The 18,548-nt window shown below is 41.9% G+C and overlaps 1 long non-coding RNA gene across 1 annotated transcript in view; it reads right to left on the reverse strand.

Moving 5' to 3' along the window:
- Positions 1-4,966, reverse strand: part of LOC310702868 — a 42,340-nt gene extending 37,374 nt beyond the window's left edge. The window contains exon 1 of the long non-coding RNA XR_014523725.1: positions 4,862-4,966. This is a non-coding gene — a long non-coding RNA (uncharacterized lncRNA). The remainder of the gene's footprint in view (positions 1-4,861) is intronic.
- Between the last annotated feature and the right edge of the window lie 13,582 nt (positions 4,967-18,548).

Raw genomic sequence — 18,548 nt, forward strand, 5'->3', positions numbered from 1 at the left:
ATTAATAATAATAAAAGTCTTAAGGGAACTACCCCCACCCCTGCAAGCCTACACACAGCTGAAGGAAGACTGAACATGCTTGGTAGCCACAGAACATTGAGAATCACTTGGAAAGGAAAACTGGAACACTAGAAGGAGGGTGGATAGAATGGAGCACCTTAGTGGAAGGCTTGGCCGTTGCCTGGCTGGCAGCGAGAATACACTGCATCGTTTTGTTGCCAGTCCCACATGTCTTCTAAAAATAAACAGCCTTGGTGAACCTGCTGTAAACAAAATTACTTTTTCAAGGGAATTAGGGCCATATAACTTTGCTTTCTGACCAAGCCATTAAATCAGTTGTCAGGAAATTTCATAATAAGTCGGTTTGTGGTCAGATTTCATTGACTTCACTGTTGTTCCCATAACGCAAGAACAAGTGACTTCATTCAACAAAGCAACACCCCAGGGGAGTGAATTTGATTATCAAGGTTAATAAATTCTGCGGCACAATAAGCCCAGAAATCGTTCTGCAGTCAGAGGCCAAGAATAATGCTGCAGCCCTGATTTAGGGTGAAAACTCTGCTGCTACACAGTTTTCATTCATTTTGGCAAAGCTTATTTGTGCCACTTGTAAAAAGCCTTATTGGAATGAATGTGAAAGTTGCATAGCGGAAACACTTGTAAATTTTGTCCCTCTTGATTCAACATACATCCCGCAAAAAAAGAAAGAAAGAAGGATTAGGCTTGATTCATATGTCCAGCTGCATAGTGGGTGGCGACTGGAAACAAGAATGCTGATAAGCAGATCTTTGGGAGGAGTCCTGAGAATTTCAAGTCTCAGCAAGACAAACTATGGAAAAACAGAGTGTTAGCCTTTTACTTTTTTATTTGCATCATATACCACTTTTTTATTTGCATCATATACCACTTTTTCCCCTACCAAAAAAATGTTATCAAAGCAGCCAACAGTTTAAAACACACCTAATCTGTCAAACTACATGGGGCCATAGTTAACCTATGGAATTCACTACCACAAGATGTGGCGATGGTCACCAACTTTAAAAGGAGATTGAACCAAGACTGGATAGGCCTATTCATTGGTACTAGTCATGGTAGCTACTGTATATGCTACCTCCAAGTCCTATGGCACTATGCATCTAAATACAGTGGTACCGCGGGTTACAGACGCTTCAGGTTACAGACTCTGCCAACCCAGAAATAGTACCTCGGGTAAGAACTTTGCTTCAGGATGAGAACAGAAATCGTGCGGCGGTAGCGGGAGGCTCCATTAGCTAAAGTGGTACCTCAGGTTAAGAACAGTTTCAGGTTAAGAACGGACCTCCAGAACGAATTAAGTTCTTAACCTGAGGTACCACTGTATTCATTGCGTCAGAGTAGCTGTGGGAGGATTCCTGCTCTCATGTTTAGTTTGTGGACATCAGGTTGGCTATAAAGGGGAACAGGATACCAGGCTAGACAGGTCATTGGTCTGATCCAGCAGGGCAATTATTACGTTTTTATGGGCCCCATCATCCATAGCACAAATAGCTGCCATAGCAGGGTGGCTCCTGACGCTTATAAACCAGGCCTTAAAATCATTCCCTCTAACAGCAAAGCAGTCACACTCGAGAGCAAAGCAGTCATGCAAAATATTCAGCCCCGTGTCTCTACCCACCAGCTAACTTATAATAAAAGTAATTATTCATATCTACCTGACCTGTCTATTTTTGTGCTTTTGCAAATGGTATTTGGTAGGGAGTCTCAAGCTCAGTGGTAGAGCATCCGCTTTGCCTGCGAAAAGGCCTCAGGTTCAATCTCCAGCACCTCCAGGTAGAGCTGTGAACATCCTCTCTCTGAAACCCTGGAGATCTGTTGCCAATATTGACAATATTGAGCTAGAGATGGAGCAGTGGTCTGACTTGCTATGTGGTTTCCTGTGTTCCTAAGTGACACCTTTTTGGGTGGTGCTGACTTTATGACAAAGCATGTCTCCAAAAATTATGCTGACGTGCTCATATTCAATGTAAACACTCAGCTAGCAAAAAGAAAACATCAAAATGGATAAGTTAGCATTGCCCTGCATGTGGTAATAAGAACACAAAAATAAGAGCTCACTTATATTCTTTACACTGCCCCAGACCTTTAACCATATCACATCAGATGTCTTTATGAAAGAAAACAATACAATAAATAAGAAAACATCACCCGCATGATGCTGATTAAGAACGGAGGCACCCCATACAGAAAGCTACATGGTGGAATCCTTTTTATTTTGATGGCACTGTTTCACTGTCTATCATAAACTTAGCGAAGCAGGCTTTCTCTATCCAGCTCTCCTTTTATTGGGCATAAATCACTCCTGACAGGAAGTTTTATGCCTAAATCCGTTTACTGTCCTTGTTGGTAGTCTTTAAATTAATATTTATAAGCTGAGAGAGACCTAAAAGGATGCAGCACTAAAATACCTAAATGCTTCAGTTTGGCTTGAACTGATTTTCGCCCTTCTTGACCACTGACATTCCTTAATTACCAGTGACCCAGGCACACATTGTCTCTGCTCTCTCAAGCTCACAAATCACTGCCTTTGATGGTATTGTGCCTGACAAAAGGGGCGGATCAAGCAGAATCTGTTTGCCTGATATATTGGACAAACAGGCAGAGGTTCAAGGGAAAAAGGAGATACAAAAGGAAATCACCTAGATTATAAAAGAAGCAACTAATACAGTGGATCAATTTGTCTTGGGTGTGGAAAGTGATCCACACTGGAAGATCAGAACATATTACATTTGTAAAATAACAGCAAGTTTCAGGCCACACTCCATCTTGATCAGTTGTATAAGCATAACTGGTTGGTTAGCATCTTAAAATGTATTTTAGTCAGACACTTCCTTCAAGAGGCTAGGATAGCATACATAGTTTTTCCCTCTCCATCTCAGAAAACCTGGGAAGAATCACATTTATGTGACTCTTATGATCAGAAGCAGTCCAAGACATTTTTCTGCCAGAGACAGAATAGGAAATGTCACCCCTGTCCCCAAATCAGGGTGCAGAATACCCCACAGAAAATCACATAGGTGCTTACTGGTGCCTACTACAATAACAAGGTTAATTAATCAACAAACTTGCCCTTTCCTGACATCCAAAATCAGCCACCTCACACTTCCCAATGGTAGGGCCGGCCCTTCTTAAGATGTGCTGTTATTCTGTGTTGCATACCTCAAGCAGCAGTGCTGCTGCTATGCAGCTTCAATCTATCCTAATACTGTGAATTCAAAACATTATTTCCCCTGTGCTTATCACCACTGTAAGGACATTTCTGTGCCCTGCACATAGGGTGAATAATATTTCCACCAGCCCACAAACTGTGATCATTAATATCTCTCTTTTAATCTTTGCAGATAGGATATTCTCATTACTCACAGGCTCATTATGTGTCCTGTGTGACATCCATGGAGCCATAGATCAGCATATCAGCAGTCCTCACATTATCTGAGCATTTTGCACGTTGCCCAAGCTGCTTAGATAACTATAGTTGGACTTGTGTCACTTGGATAAACACCCCAAATCAAATTCATATCATGTAAATACACAGAACTGATCAAATCCAAAGTTCACTCTAAATATTTGTTTCAGCATTAATTGTGTTAAATAAAACTGTTCCTTAAAGATGAATGAATTGGTTTATCATATTCAGGCTTATGTTGGTAGCTTCTCCACATTAACATTATTTCTCACTTTCAAAAAAATTTTTCCAGTATTTGCTCAAAGCAATTTTTTCTTTTATTAAAAAAAGAGCCCTGAGCCTGGTGTTTAAAAAGAGCTCCAGTGCACTTGGATAATGGGATGCTTTTCTGTACTACAGAAATGAGATGTTTTGGATTCCCCCGCTCCCAATGCAGGTTTCTATATCACATTCAAAACAGAATAAAAAATAGCTTCTTTCCTGCCCTCTGCTCCTACCAATAGTTCTCATTTGAAGATGTTACTTTCATGAAGTAACTACTTACAGCAACATGAAAGAGCACGTTTGGAAATATAAGAAATGCTAGTAGAAATCACAAAATACGCTTTCCACAAAATTAAAGATGGCGATGCCCAGAACACCCCATGCCAACACCCGATGCAAAACACCTCTCCAAAACAAATAACCAGGCAAAAAAGGAGACACCCTCCCCATGCCCCATAATAAACAGGCACTTTTGGGGGGTCCCCAATATGACATTCTTCTAAGGGAACTTTTGTAGCACCTAGAAGGATGTCGTATTGGGGACCCCGGTTGAAGAACTTCACAAATTCTTAAATTCCATATTGTGTGAGATATGCCTTCCAAATCAATGGCTAGTCTTGTTGGTGCAGGGAAAAAATATATAAAGGAGAATTCCTGGATGCCAAGATCAAAGCTTGGGGCAAGTACTCCTTGGTGAGAGAAACCCAGCAGAGATTTAAATTCATAAAATATACAGCAAAGGAAAGCATGGAGATACAGACCGTTAGACCTTTAAAATAAGTCCCTTTAAGGAAGTTCAAAAATGTCCCCTTTAAAAAGGTTTCTTCCCAAAGTTTCCCTTTTCCCCCAGCACAAGAAAAGAACACACTTTTGGTTAAGTTAAAAAAATGGTTTGCTTACAAACCCTTCAAAGGTCAGGTTCAAGTGCTTCACAGAAGTTGCACAGGCAATAAAACTTAGGTTAGTTATAAAGTGGTAAAAGTTCCTAGATTGTTGGTATAGGAACCGAAGAGAGGTTAGATGGAGCACCTCAGAGCTCCTCACACACAGAAGTTCACATGTAGACTGCGGGTTGGAACAATAGGCTCAAAAACCTAGGTGAGGGGAAGTGGACATAGCCTGGCAGGACTGCTTAAGATATGGTAAAAAACTCACCACACATTAGACTTCTGGCGCTGGCAGTTTTTACTGCATCCTCATTTGGCTGCCCTCAAAATTTCAGGGCCATCAAGGGTAGGCATTTCTGGTGAGCCCCACTTTCCTGCAAGGGGCCTACTCTCAAAGCCTTGAGGCCTACTGCTGCTCTTCCTTGCTGTCATGGGCGACTCACTTGCCTTCTCTGAGCCTTAGAGACTTAGAGCTCTTGCACTTTTTTCTGGACACCTTGGGCCTACAGGGAGAGGGCAGGAAAATGGGCAGTTTTTAGCTACTTCAGAAGTTCATTTCCCTAGAAAGATGTAAGAGCATCGAAGTCAGAAGCAAGGCATTATAGTGTACCCATTCAGGGATTCTCAACTACTGCCTCCCAAAACGCTGGAGCCGAACAACATCTCACCCTCTTGTGGCACCGAGTTCAGAGTTGAGTCTCTGACACCATGGCTCAGGACCACAATACCTCAAGGACCACCTCTCTACCTATGAAGCTACCTGGACCCTGATATCAGGTAGGATGTGATACAAACGTGGTATCCAAATCCAAATTGTCTTTGTTGTTGTTGTTGTTGCTAAATACAAGTTGAGTTTTGTTTGTGATCAGGAAGTCACATTATCCACTTCCCCTGAACTAGATCTGACTCATGGCCTACTCTGTCGTTGTGTCAATGTGGTGTTATGAATAGGCCTTGAGAAAGCAAAATAAATGGATAAAATTAAAATTGCAGGGGTACAGTTAGGGTTACCCCAGAAAGCCCTAAAAACTGTTTGTGAATCTCCCCCCCCCCCAGCCAGGCCTCGGAGTACGCATTTTAAAAACTGCATTTTCCTCTAAGACAAAAAGCATGAGCTAAGCAGTCCTCTCTGTAACGAAAACGCTGTAGCAAACTCAGAGCTGAGAACAGAAAAGCTTTTCGCTTCCCAGATCCAAGATAGCCTTGTCCTGGTACATTGACTTGCAACATACTTCCGGGAACAGAGCCAGAGAACGAAAAGCAACATTTCTATGTAAGAATCTGTGAAGGGGGAGAGGAAAAAAGGGGTTTGAAAAAAGGATAAAACCTGCTTGTAAAATGTTTTCGGTGCGGCCTGTCTTTTGTGAACTGAATCACACAGGTGCCTTCTGCCCCCCCGGATGGCAGAATAAAACGCTCTTTCTCTGGATTAACCCCCTGGTGTTGTTTGGCTCCTTTTGTCTCTGCTCGGGTGCAACAATTATTCCGACCCATGGATTAATAAGGCTACAAAATCACTAGCACCTGCTTGCAATATATCTCTCCCTCTCTCTTTGCTTTTTTACCTTCTTGTATTCGAAAACTCATGTGTGGAAGTAGCTAAAAACACTTGCAGCCACATGCCTCTGTAAAGCCAGAAAGAGCATGTACAGTAAAAAGTCTGAGGCCCTAGTAGAGGATGATCTTTGCCACACACAATTTATAGGCTGTAATCCTATGCATGCTAATGCTGGAATAAGTCTCATTGAACTCAATAGGACTTACTTTTGCGTACACAAGCTTAAGTTTACTCTGGTCGTAACCATATTATTACACTTTTAAAGCATGTTTGGGGCACTTTTCCAACATATCTCATCAGACTGCAAGTTGGAAAGTGACATGTGGGTCATTCCTAAGGATTCCTTGCAGACACTTTGATGGGTGGCAATCAGCTTCTCAGTTCCTTCTTCTGGCCCTGTAGGGAAAGCACAGTTTTTTCCTGGACTCTGCCAGAGTTTATGTCAGCAGCACTCTGGCAAAGAAGCTTCCAGATATTTGACAAGGGTGACAGCATCAGGGTGGAAGCATTAAAAGTGTGCATGCCTGGCACTCTCTTAACACACAAAGCTTGCTAAGAGCAGAAACAAGCCAGGAGATGAAATGTCAGAAGAAAGAAAGCGTAAAAGAAAGAAGGAATGTGAACACTGGGGCTTCTCCAGACAACCTTTTTATTCAGCACATAGCCTGATTTATTTGTGAAAAGCTTATCTGGTGGTTTGGCTATATGTGTGTCTTTATTATTATTTTTATAAGTATTAAAAGAATTTATATACCACCTTTCATTTCAAGAAGAAATGCCAAGGCAGTCCACATATAAGTAAAAGCCCATAGCAAAATAAAAAGGCTAAAGTATAAAACCAATTAAAAGATATAGCTAATTTAAAAATACATGGTAATACCTTTTTGAGCATTCACTTTGATCTGTTTACATGATGGTTATGTGCCAATATGCAGCCATTCTGCTATTTCCTTGTGAGTTGTTTACATGTCTTCCTGTTAATCATTTGTTCATTCCTGTCACTTTCCTAACTGAAAAATTCTGTTTTTTTTAAAAAAAGTACTAGGGTAACAGAGGCAGTCTTAGAAATATGCTAATCTGTTGACTACTTTGACCTGGATTCAGTCTCTAATGGAGATGTGCAAAACCCTCCTGAGAAATAACATTTCAACATCCTTCAGACCTTCCAAATTGACCTTGAATTTCACTTTAAGTAAAATGCTCTGGCACCTGCAATTCAAACAGTGATTATTTTGATTACCTTCGAGCCTTTGGCACAGTCCTCTAATCCCCATACCAAGCCTAAGCTCATGCAACTGAAACAACCCTATTTCAGGGACCTGTCTTATACTCTGGCCTGGTTCACACATAACTTTCAACCAGCATTAAGCTTAAAGGTAAAGGTAAAGGGACCCCTGACCATTAGGTCCAGTCGTGACCGACTCTGGGGTTGTGGCGCTCATCTCGCTTTATTGGCTGAGGGAGCCGGCATGCAGCTTCCGGGTCATGTGGCCAGCATGACTAAGCCGCTTCCGGCGAACCAGAGCAGTGCACAGAAACACCGTTTACCTTCCCGCCAGAGCGGTACCTATTTATCTACTTGCACTTTGACGTGCTTTCGAACTGCTAGGTTGGCAGGAGCAGGGACCGAGCAACGGGAGCTCACCCCGTCGCGGGGATTCAAACTGCCAAACTTCTGATCAGCAAGTCCTAGGCTCTGTGGTTTAACCCACAGCGCCACCCACGTCCCTTCGCATTAAGCTTAGCTATGGTTTAAAGGTGAACACACTGGTGCATGGGGCTAAAATCATGGGCACTTTGTTCCTCCCCAGTCCTGCTGCCGCCACACTGCCCAAAGCTGAGGCATGCTTTGGCTTAACATTATGTCTGAACCTGGGCTCCCACAATGTGTAACCAGGTGTAGCGTTAGTGTTTTTACACAAGGCATGAGATCAAGGCAATGACTGATCTTTAGGAAAGCAGATTCACCCCTGAGAGAAAGATAGGATGATTCTTGGAGGTGGGTTACTGCTTTTGGTATAAACATTGAAGTGAGTATATACATATCTAAGACTCAAATGCTTTTTGAGGGGGGGGGAGAGAGAAGGGTTTGACTCCTGCTTGCTTGTTACACAGCTGGATTTTAAGCAATTCAAACTTGAATTTATCCAACCATGGGCATCTGAACCTAAATCATTGTAAATCTTAAATGTCTTTTACCCCTGCCCTCCGCCATCTGAAATACCACGCTTGGTCTTGCAGTGAATGTCATACTGAGAACCAAAGATAAATTGATGGTAGTCCTAACCCCCGTAATCTTGACCTCCTCCCTTTCAAAAATTTAAATTTACAGCTACTAGCCTTACAGCTAGGAATGGACAGATCTTTTAATGTAATTTTCTCTCAGTTTTTCATTTTCCAAGCTTAAGTTTGGTTTGCCCTATTTCTGCATACATTTATGATTAAAAACAAAACAAAAAACCATGTGAAAATTTGTTCTCATTGCTCCTAATACAGTGGTACCTCGGGTTAAGAACTTAATTCGTTCTGGAGATCCATTCTTAACATGAAACTGAGGTACCACTTTATCTAATGGGGCCTCCCACTGCCGCTGTGCTGCCGCCACGCGATTTCTGTTCTCATCCTGAAGCAAAGTTCTTAACCCAAGGTATTATTTCTGGGTTAACGGAGTCTGTAACCTGAAGTGTCTGTAACCTGAGGTACCACTGTACACTAATTTTTATATGGAATTTTACCTAGTATGTATATGAATTTTTGCAAGCAGTTTCCCCCTAATGTAATTCATTTTTTATAGTTTTTACTAATTATGGTAAGAATGAACATGCTTTTCACTATACACATTTGTATGCATTCTTTGGTTGGAGAACTGCATTGCAAATGCTGTGGGGAAGAGCAGAGAGCTACTTTGATTTTTGTGTTGGTACAGGAAATGTGAAACTGATAAGTTTGCATTAGATTACAAACTGAACAAATTCATCCTTATTTACAACTCAAGACACTTCAGTTCTTTGCATGATTAAGAGTTGCTATTGAGATAAAACAGGAGTTGTGTGGCTGGCAGAAATACAACAGGGGAAGGCTAAATGGAAATACATGTATGGAGAAAGCTTCAATTGTTGACATTCTGTCTGTCAGACATCTTATTACTTGTGTGTGACCCTATATATTGAACCCTTTACTCCAGCTGCAAAAGAGGATACAAATTTGCATGTGGCACAAAGCGAAGGCAAATTTCATTCATATTTCTGTCCTCTTTTGCAACTGGAGGAAAGCGTCCAATGTACTGTATGCCAACCCATAAATCCTTTTGGCATCCCTCCTGTGTTTGGATGCTCACAGTTAGCCATGCCCTTGTCATTGCAGTATTTATTTGTATATGTATCCCAAATATTTATATCCCACTCTTCAGTCTCGAAACTTTTTGAGCAGTTTACAGTATAAAAGAGGGCTAAAAGCTTAACTAAGAATAATTTGTTGATGCGATTTCAATGAAGCAGATAAAAAAAACTATCATAAAAACAAATCAAAAGGTTAAATTAGAAGGCATGGGCATTTCTAAAAAGGTTGTCAGCTGGCCCCAAAAAGATATCAAAGGGAGGGGGATTCAGTTCTGCTGGTGGGTGTTTTGCAAGGTTCCTCTGGAAAAATGATATTAAACACATAAAATAAATGTGTACAGTTGGGGGCTTTTGTCTTTAGACGATACCTAGAAAAATAGAGCGTTTTGCAGGTTCTCTCTCTCTTTTCTTTAAAGAAATTGTATTTTTTCATAGTTAGGCAGCACTTTGCCATCCATGTGTCATTTATAAAGCGGATACTTTGAGAAGGAATTTGAGCGTGTATGTTTTGCAAGCAAAGATATCTGAATTGGATCCTTCGCTGGAAGTTGACCTATGGATGTCTAGGGATTAGGGTGGTTCAGCAGACAAATAATTGCCTCTTCACCTCTGAGATCCATGCTGTAACACCACCATTGACTAAAATGCCCGACGATCATTCAGATAATCATTGTCCTTATTATTAAATGTGTACTGCTTAAACCTGCTCTTTCCACAATCCATGTTGAAAGTCCGGCACTCTTTATGTAAAAACAAACATAAGGAGCTGACATTTAAACTATAGTGCAAACCATTATTATACCAGGGTATAGGCTGTGGTCCTAGATGTGTTCTCATAATACATATCTATTTCCTTTGACATAAGGGAGCATAGATGAAAAACATGAACTATATCATAATCGCCTATCTAGAATGTTGCATGTTTTTTTTAATTGCCCTGACTGTTGCCTCACCTTGGGCTGAATGGAATGATGAGGTCCAGCTTGTCAAGCCCTATTACTTATTCACCGCCCCATCATACCTTTGACACATCTGTCAGTTTTTATACAAGACCCGAATGAGCAAGGATGCTGAAGTTTCCTTTAATACCCTGGAGGGCAGGTCCTTTTTAACCACACCCCCAAGGCTGACATGTCAGGTTGCAGTTACAATGACAGGGCAGTGGGAGGAAGGTAGCATTTTGCCTGCCTCTGCCGTTCTTAGCTTCTGGACAGATTTGTGTTTTTCCCAGATCATTTTGTTGAGATCTTTCATTTTATTTCCATGACCAAAAAAGAAAAAAAGAAAAGAAAAAAGGACCGAAAGAATTAACATCAACATCTATTCTAGACAGCTGGCAAAAGTTGTGCTTTTAATTCCAGAACTATGAAGAATGTTTTCTCTAAATTGCCAAGGAAATGGAAATGATTGGTTGGTTGAATGGAATCCCTTACCAAATGATTATGAAATTGTTCTTTTGCCACTACAAGCAGAGTTTTGTACTAATTTTTTAAAACAGTAAATGTCGAGAAAGAAAGGATATCATGCACAAAAGTAATTGACTGGAGAAACTAGTTTGAAGATTAATCTGTAGTCTTATTTCACCAAATATTAAACTTGATCACTATAATAATAATCCCCCCAAAATTGAATATGTCATCACCATGGGATCAATGTTTTATAGGTCCAACTGCTCAGTCCTATGTATATCTACTCAAAAGTCTCACTGAATTCAACAGGACTTACTCCCTGATGTGTCTGGGACTGCATCCTAAGAGTTACAAAGTGAAAGAGAGATCATAGGCTCATGAGGGTTACGGTATTTCATATCATCATTATATGCCAGCTGCTTTTTTGAGTCTGGGTGGCATTTTTCTTTGGGAAGGCGAGACAAATTGAGTCTACAGATTTTGGAAAGGGATGTGGTTTTCTTGTAAACACATGCTTTGCACACAAAAGGTCCCCGGTTCAATTTCTGGGATAAGAAATGTAGATATAACTGAGTTAGACTTACCAGTGACCTGAGCCAGTATAAGGCAGCTACCTATCTTCCGCAGATGCAGAACATAAAACAGCACATAGCACATTACTCAGTACATGAATAAATAATTAAATTATAAATACCAACTTTGATTCAGGTTCAAATAGTTAATATTTTATATGTTGGTGATTTTAATTCAAGGTTGTTAATAGCCCCAGAAGCATTAAGATGCAAGAACTAACTGACATCTCAACTTGCCTGGTCATGACACAGCAATGGTTTCACTTACAGGACTTTTTAGGCAAAGCAAAAAAACATTCCTGTTGATGACAATACAAGTGAAAACAAGGTTTAGAGAGCAGCGCTGCAAACTTGCATTGTTGCATCACCTCCCCCAGCTGCTCTTTTCCACCACAACTAGTGCTGCACTAAGGAAAAGTATGATAGCACGTGATCCAGCTTCAGTGTGTCATGTCCATACAGTGCAGCTAGTAAAAGGAGTGTGTTGCGTCGCCGGCTCTTTCCCGTCCAGATCTCCCTCTTGTCATGAGTGATCAAAGTAATGAGCTTACACATAGGTTTAGATAAGTATTTACTAGGTAAATAGTTGCCTTGTACATCTATTGCTCCACCAATTTATAGAGCCAGGCAAAGTGATGCAACCCACCTCAGGCATTAGATTTTGTGGAACCATTAGAAAAATTACATTTTTAACATGTGGCATGCTAGTTGCATTTTTGAAGCACTGAAATGTCTTGGGAGGTCACTACCAATGGAATATCACAAACTGCAGCAATTTGAAAGTGGAGTTGTGGAATGGCAGCATTCAGGATTAGTGTCTAGGATGCTTAAATTTAAGAATGTAACATAAGCTTTGCTTGTTTGGGATGAGATCACACACACATAGCTAATGCATGCCACATATTTAAGTGCTTGGCAAAATCTAGGCCTGGCGTATTATAAACCATTAAACAATCACTTTCAGAAAAGAGGCAGGATGCTATTATGCAGCTTCGAGATGATTTAAGTTGCATCTCTGTTTCCCCTCCTCCTCCTTTCCTGCCTAGCTTTCTTTCTTGTTAGCTGTTTAAATCAGCAGTTTTAAAGCTCCAGTTCACCAAAAATGCTAATGTTCATTGCACCTCAATTGTAATTCAAATTGCTCCATGCAACCTCTAGCTTGCATTCAACAGAAGAATCGAAGCTTGCCAATTGGAATGCTGGAGGTCACAGACGCTCCATAGTTTGACTTTTATTTTTTTAAGCATTCACGTAAGGAAAAAGTTGCAGGAAAACCAGCCCTGGCTGTCCAGATTTTGGTGCTGATTCCGCCCCCGCCCCCCGCCCCGCTTTTGGCTATGTGAATCCACATTGCTCTATGTCTGCAAGAGCTCTGTTTCCCCCGCCCCATTTCTGAACATGGTCAGAGAAGCAACGCTCCATCACCTGGAGTGAAGGCTGACAGGAATGAACACAGGCAGGAAGCAGCGTGACACACGCATTGCCATGCATGACTGACCAAGAGCCATCAACAGCAATTAAACATTGAGAGCTTGGGATCCTTTCGGACAGGTTCAAGTTTGCTGGCACTGCTGTGATTAGATGTTTTGCACTGTTTCCCTGTAGTCAGTATGTGACATATTCCTTCTCGCTTGCTCTTTTCTGGTGTGTGTGTGTGTGTGTGTGTGTGTGTGTGTGTGTGTGTGTGTTGTATTGTCCTAACGCTAACACGTCTGCGGTAGGAAACTTGGGATTTTAAAATAGGATCATGGTGAGAGCAGATTAAAGAAAAGTTAGAATTAAAAACTCACAGGCAGCCATGCCCGCTCTATGCATAATGTAAAGGCTAGACAAATCTTAGATCATTTTGTCAGTAGCCCTTAAAGGAGGTTAAAAAGAGCATTATTTCACACAAGGCCTCTCTTATGCTGCTTGTACCATAGTTTTGTCAATGTTGCTAATGTGGAAGAAACCTGTATGCACATTTTCAGCAGTGGAGGCTTAAAATTTGGATTACAGCTAATTCGAGGGAAAGCTGTTTTATGCTTCACATTTGAAACTCCCTCTCCTGAAAATGACATAGGAAGAAGCTGCCATGCTGGATTAGGCCATTGGTCCATCTGGGTTAGTATTGCCTATCCTCAAAGCAGAAGCAAGTAGAAACCTGGGGTTGTTGTAACTTTGATATGTTCTGCCTGAGAGCTCTCATCTCCCCAGTTTTTGACAGCCTGGTCTTATGACAGGCTGGATAGCTCAGCTGGTTAGAGCGTGGTGCTGATAACGCCAAAGTCGCAGGTTCGATCCAGCTGCGTATTCCTGCATTGCAGGGGCTTGAACTAGATGATCCTCAGGGTCCCTTCCAACTCTGAGTCTATTATCTGCCTTGGAGAAAAGGCAGGGAGTCAAAGGGAGTTGTCCCAGATTAAAGGAAAAATGAAACAAAAAAACCAATATGGTGTATCAGTACAACAGCTCAGCAAGTGCAGATATGTTTACAGTGGTGCCTCGCAAGACGAAATTAATCCGTTCCACGAGTCTCTTCGTCTAGCGGTTTTTTCGTCTTGCAAAGCAACCCTATTAGCAGATTAGCAGATTAGCGCTATTAGCGGTTTAGCGGATTAGCGGCTATTAAAGGCTTAGCGGCTATTAAAGGCTTAGCGGCTATTAAAGGCTTAGCGGATTAGTGGCTAAAAGGCTATTAGCGGCTTAGCGGCTTAGCGGCTTAGAAAAGGGGGGGAGCGGGGGGGAAATCGGAACACTCGCAAGACGTTTTAGTCTTGCAAAGCAAGCCCATAGGGAAAATCGTCTTGCAAAGCAGCTCAAAAACGGAAAACCCTTTCGTCTAGCGGGTTTTCCATCTTGCGAGGCATTCGTCTTGCGGGGCACCACTGTATTCAGAATGGAGGGAAGACAGGCAGACCCATAAATTTAGGCTTTCAAGTCTGGGAGCTAATTTAAGCATTTGGGAGTGGCAGAAAGTAGTGACATAATATATGGTACACATGGGGGGGGACCTTTATTTGAATTTACCCACCCTCACTAAAAATCCTTGGCTATACAGCGCCTTTGTCTTTGTAGAGATGCTAGCTCCCCACATACAAGGAGACACTGGTGTGAGAAAACATTTTGATATGTTTTTAGCATTCACCAATAGCAGTACAGTAGAAGCACCTGCCTAATAACTATATTATATTAATTATTATACTACTATAGAATCATAGAAAGGTAAAATGTAAAGGACCCTTGGACGGTTGAGTCCAGTAAAAGGCGATTATGGGGAGCAGCGCTCATCTCATTTCAGGCCGAGGGTGCCAATGCAGTGTTTGTCCTCAGACAGCTTTCTGGGTCATATGGCCAGCATGACTACACCGCTTCTGGTGCAATGGAACACCATGATGGAAGCCAGAGCGCATAGAATGTTAAGGGTGACTAACATAAAGCCCTCTAGATGCTGCTGGATTCCACCTCACATCCATCCTAGCCTAGCCAGGATGGTCAATGGTCAGGGAATGGGAGATGCAATCCAACAACATCTGGAGGGCCACAGGTTAACTACCTCTGGTGTAAGCTATGACTTCTACAAAAAGCAACAAGTTTCTCTGAATTTTGCAAAGCTTGAAAATGAAGTCGAGGAAGCAGGCCATTTTAGCAGCCCGCGTTACAATCAAGCCTTTTGTTGACATGAGCAGTTCCTTTTTATCACAGCAGCTCAGCTATATAATTCACTAATATATCCACTTGATGTCACTATCACTGCCCAGTAGAACAAAGAGTACGTCAACAGGGTCATTGCTTTTCATGCCAGTCAGTTCACCGGACAGCACACCACCTGCAACTAGGTTGGCATTTTGACATTATCTTACAACTACCCATTGTGTGCACTAGGCCACAGTGTATTTTGTCTGATCTGCTGCTGCTGCTGCTGCTGTGTTACAGGAAAGAAAAATGCATTTCTTGGAAGATAAAGTTTTAACAAATGTTCCTGAAAAAGGCCCGACTCCAGGCTTCCACTTCGTATAGAAACCCTGCATATATACATGAGAGAAAGAAAGGAACAAGGTAGCTATCCGGATATTGTGGATATTGTGGCCACAGCCATAAAGGCTGGAATAGCAAAAACTTAATGAACCAGTACAGGTTCCTAGTCTACCCATTCACACCAGTTGCATTTGGGATGGAGGGGTGTTCTGTGGAATAAAGAGGTGAGAATCTTCTTCTCACTACTTTCCCACTGAAAGGTGCTCTGCACTGAGATAAAAGAACACCATTTCAGATGGTAGCTGTGTCATATTTCTACAATGTTCCCCCAGGGGTTTTTTTCCTTTAAGATTGTTTCTCTGCAGTAAACTAGCTAATCAAGGAGCAACCTGTGCTAAATATTTCTCCTTGACGTGCCAGTTTACCACAGTGCCAGTTTTGGTTTGGTCGGTTCTTATGCATAAGGTTTTCAATGCGTTGCAATCGTAATTTGGAGTTTTCTTTTTTCTTTTTTGTAATGAACAGAGGGCTAGTTATGTTTTAAATAGAAAATGAATGAATGAATGACATACGTAGAATAACTGCAAGTCAGACTCATTCAGCTGCATTTATTACCTGGTTTTGTGGCTGTGAGGGAACTGAAAGCAACAGTTCATGGGCATTTTATGTCTGTCTATATGCATTTAGAGAGAGCCAGTGTGGTGTACTGGTTAAGAGCGGTGGACTCATAATCTGGTGAACCAGGTTTGATTCCCCACTCCTCCACATGCAGCTGCTGGGTGACCTTGGGCTAGTCACACTTCTCTGAAGTCTCTCAGCCTCACTCACCTCACAGAGTGTTTGTTGTGGGGGAGGAAGGGAAAAGGAGATTGTTAGCCGCTTTGAGACTACTTATGGTAGTGATAAAGCAGGATATCAAATGCAAACTCTTCTTACACACATGTGCTAGAATCATGATGCACCCCTCTTTCTTGAGATGTTATTTTTAGAGAAGGAGCCTGTAGAACTCTATTGCACACGTGCACACTCGAATTTGGAACGCTTTACCAGGAACAGGTATGAGAAAACAGGAACTGTGAGCAGGCTTCCCCTGTTGTTTCAGCCCCATGTCTAGTGTTCAGAGCATCAGCACCTGGCTGCATTGGAAAGCTGCCAGGAGCCTACCAGCTCAGTCAGGCCCACAGCTGGATTCCAGACCCCCCCCAGACACACACGTACCCATTAAGTAGCAACAGTTATATTATATGTAACACTGACATGGGGAAGAGCTTCTCACGTTAACCTAGTTGGATAGGATGCAGCCTTTCTCAAACCTGGGTTCCGAGCTGTTGTTGGACTACAACTCCCATCATTCCTAGCTGGCATGGCCAGTGGTCAAGGATGATGGGATTTGTAGTCCAACAGCATCTGGGACCCAAGGTTGAGAAAGGCTGGGATAGAGCCACCAGCCTAGCGTTGGAAGGTAGGTTAGTTTCCCATCTCATAGAAAAGATGGACTAGATGAAATGAGTCCAGCCCTGCTGCCTGCTCCTTCTTTCTTTTTCTCCGAGGCTGCCACTCCTTTGGTACTTTGTAATCCACCTCACCTAGGGCGGCCATGAGTTCTGCTTTGCAGAAGACAGTTCTCCATTTCAAAAGCTATCCAGTCCAAGCCTGGCTAAAGATAAAGGGTTGCATACTTGGAGTAGACCTACACAAGTAAATTGATATAACTAACTTACATGTCAAGGAGTGTACTCTGATTATGAATTAGTTGGATGTAACTTTTTAGAGGAAAGAAGAGCAGAGGCCTTGAAGTTGCCCATGAACAGCACCTGGTCAGCAGACTGAGTAGCCACACAGGTCACCTAAGCCACAGTTTTCCTCACTACGGTGAGATGTATATCTTGGTTATGTGTTAATTTACATCTATACATATAAATCAGCATGTGTGAATGTATTCCTCCTTTTATCCTTTTTCTTTATTTTGGAAATGTGTAAAATGAGCAGGCACATGGGTCATACAGTCAAAGGTTTCTCCACTATGGTGAAATGCATTGAATTTCTATTTAAATTACAGCAATTATTTCTAGATTCACATCTTAATATATATAAAGCAGGCATGTGCAACTTCTATGCAAGTCTATATGATCTTTTGGCTTCTTTTTTGGTGATGCATTTCCTCTTCCGGGGGGGTTGATGTATGAGTGTCCACTGTAACCCCACCACAGAATTGGTAAGTCGATCCTGGTAACTCTTTCTGCTGCTGCCTACATTCTACATTGTTCTTCTTCACTTAGGCAGATTCAGAATTTCCTACCTGCTTTTTCCTGTCTAGGTGGAAACAACCACCCCATTCTCACAAACTCCAGAGTCACTAGCAGCCACTGGGAAGCTGGTCTCTGCCATTTGTATTATGGTTTCATTTACAAACCCCACCCACCCAAAGGGCAGATCATGTAACTTATCTGTGTTTTACTCCTGATCCTGAATTAATTACATTATTTCAGGCAAACAGTGTTTGTTCTTTTCAACAAGAGAATGCCATGTGGTGGAAGCACATGAAGCTTGGGAAAGCTTATGGAGAATGGATTGTCGAAATTGGATAGGGGTGAAATAAAGGTTTTCTCTTTGTTTCCATGCCCTCCCCCATCCTTCTGCCAAGGCTCCATCAAACTGAAGTGCCATCAGTAGCCAAAAGGGAGCGCTTAACTCCTTTAAGCTTGGATTTAAGCAATTATGCACAGTGAAACAAAGCTATCTAAGCAACCTGTTTTTCTGCCAAAGCCCATTGGCTGGGATTAAGTGCTTTGAGGACAGCTGTATCCTTCTTGAAGGGGCCTTGATCCTTTCACTGTTGTCTCCTTGTTACCTGGGTAATAAACACTTCATGTCACTTCATGCTTATCTCTTTAGTGCCACTGCAAAGATCAGATCTGACAAAGCAGAATACGTGTTCAGTAGTCTGTGGATTCTTCATTTCTGCTCCTGCCTTTTCCGCCTAACACCAGTTTTTCTTCAGTCTTCTCCAGTCCTTCAAAGAGATCCAGGACTGGCACAGAATGTAACTGTGGATTAGAAAGCTGTGCTCTGTTATTTGTGTGTTATGCATAGGTTTGAGCAGAGGGGAGCTGTAAGTATC

Source organism: Podarcis liolepis (assembly GCF_965112155.1).
Source record: "Podarcis liolepis genome assembly, chromosome: 3".
Classification (NCBI taxonomy): Eukaryota; Metazoa; Chordata; class Lepidosauria; order Squamata; family Lacertidae; genus Podarcis; species Podarcis liolepis.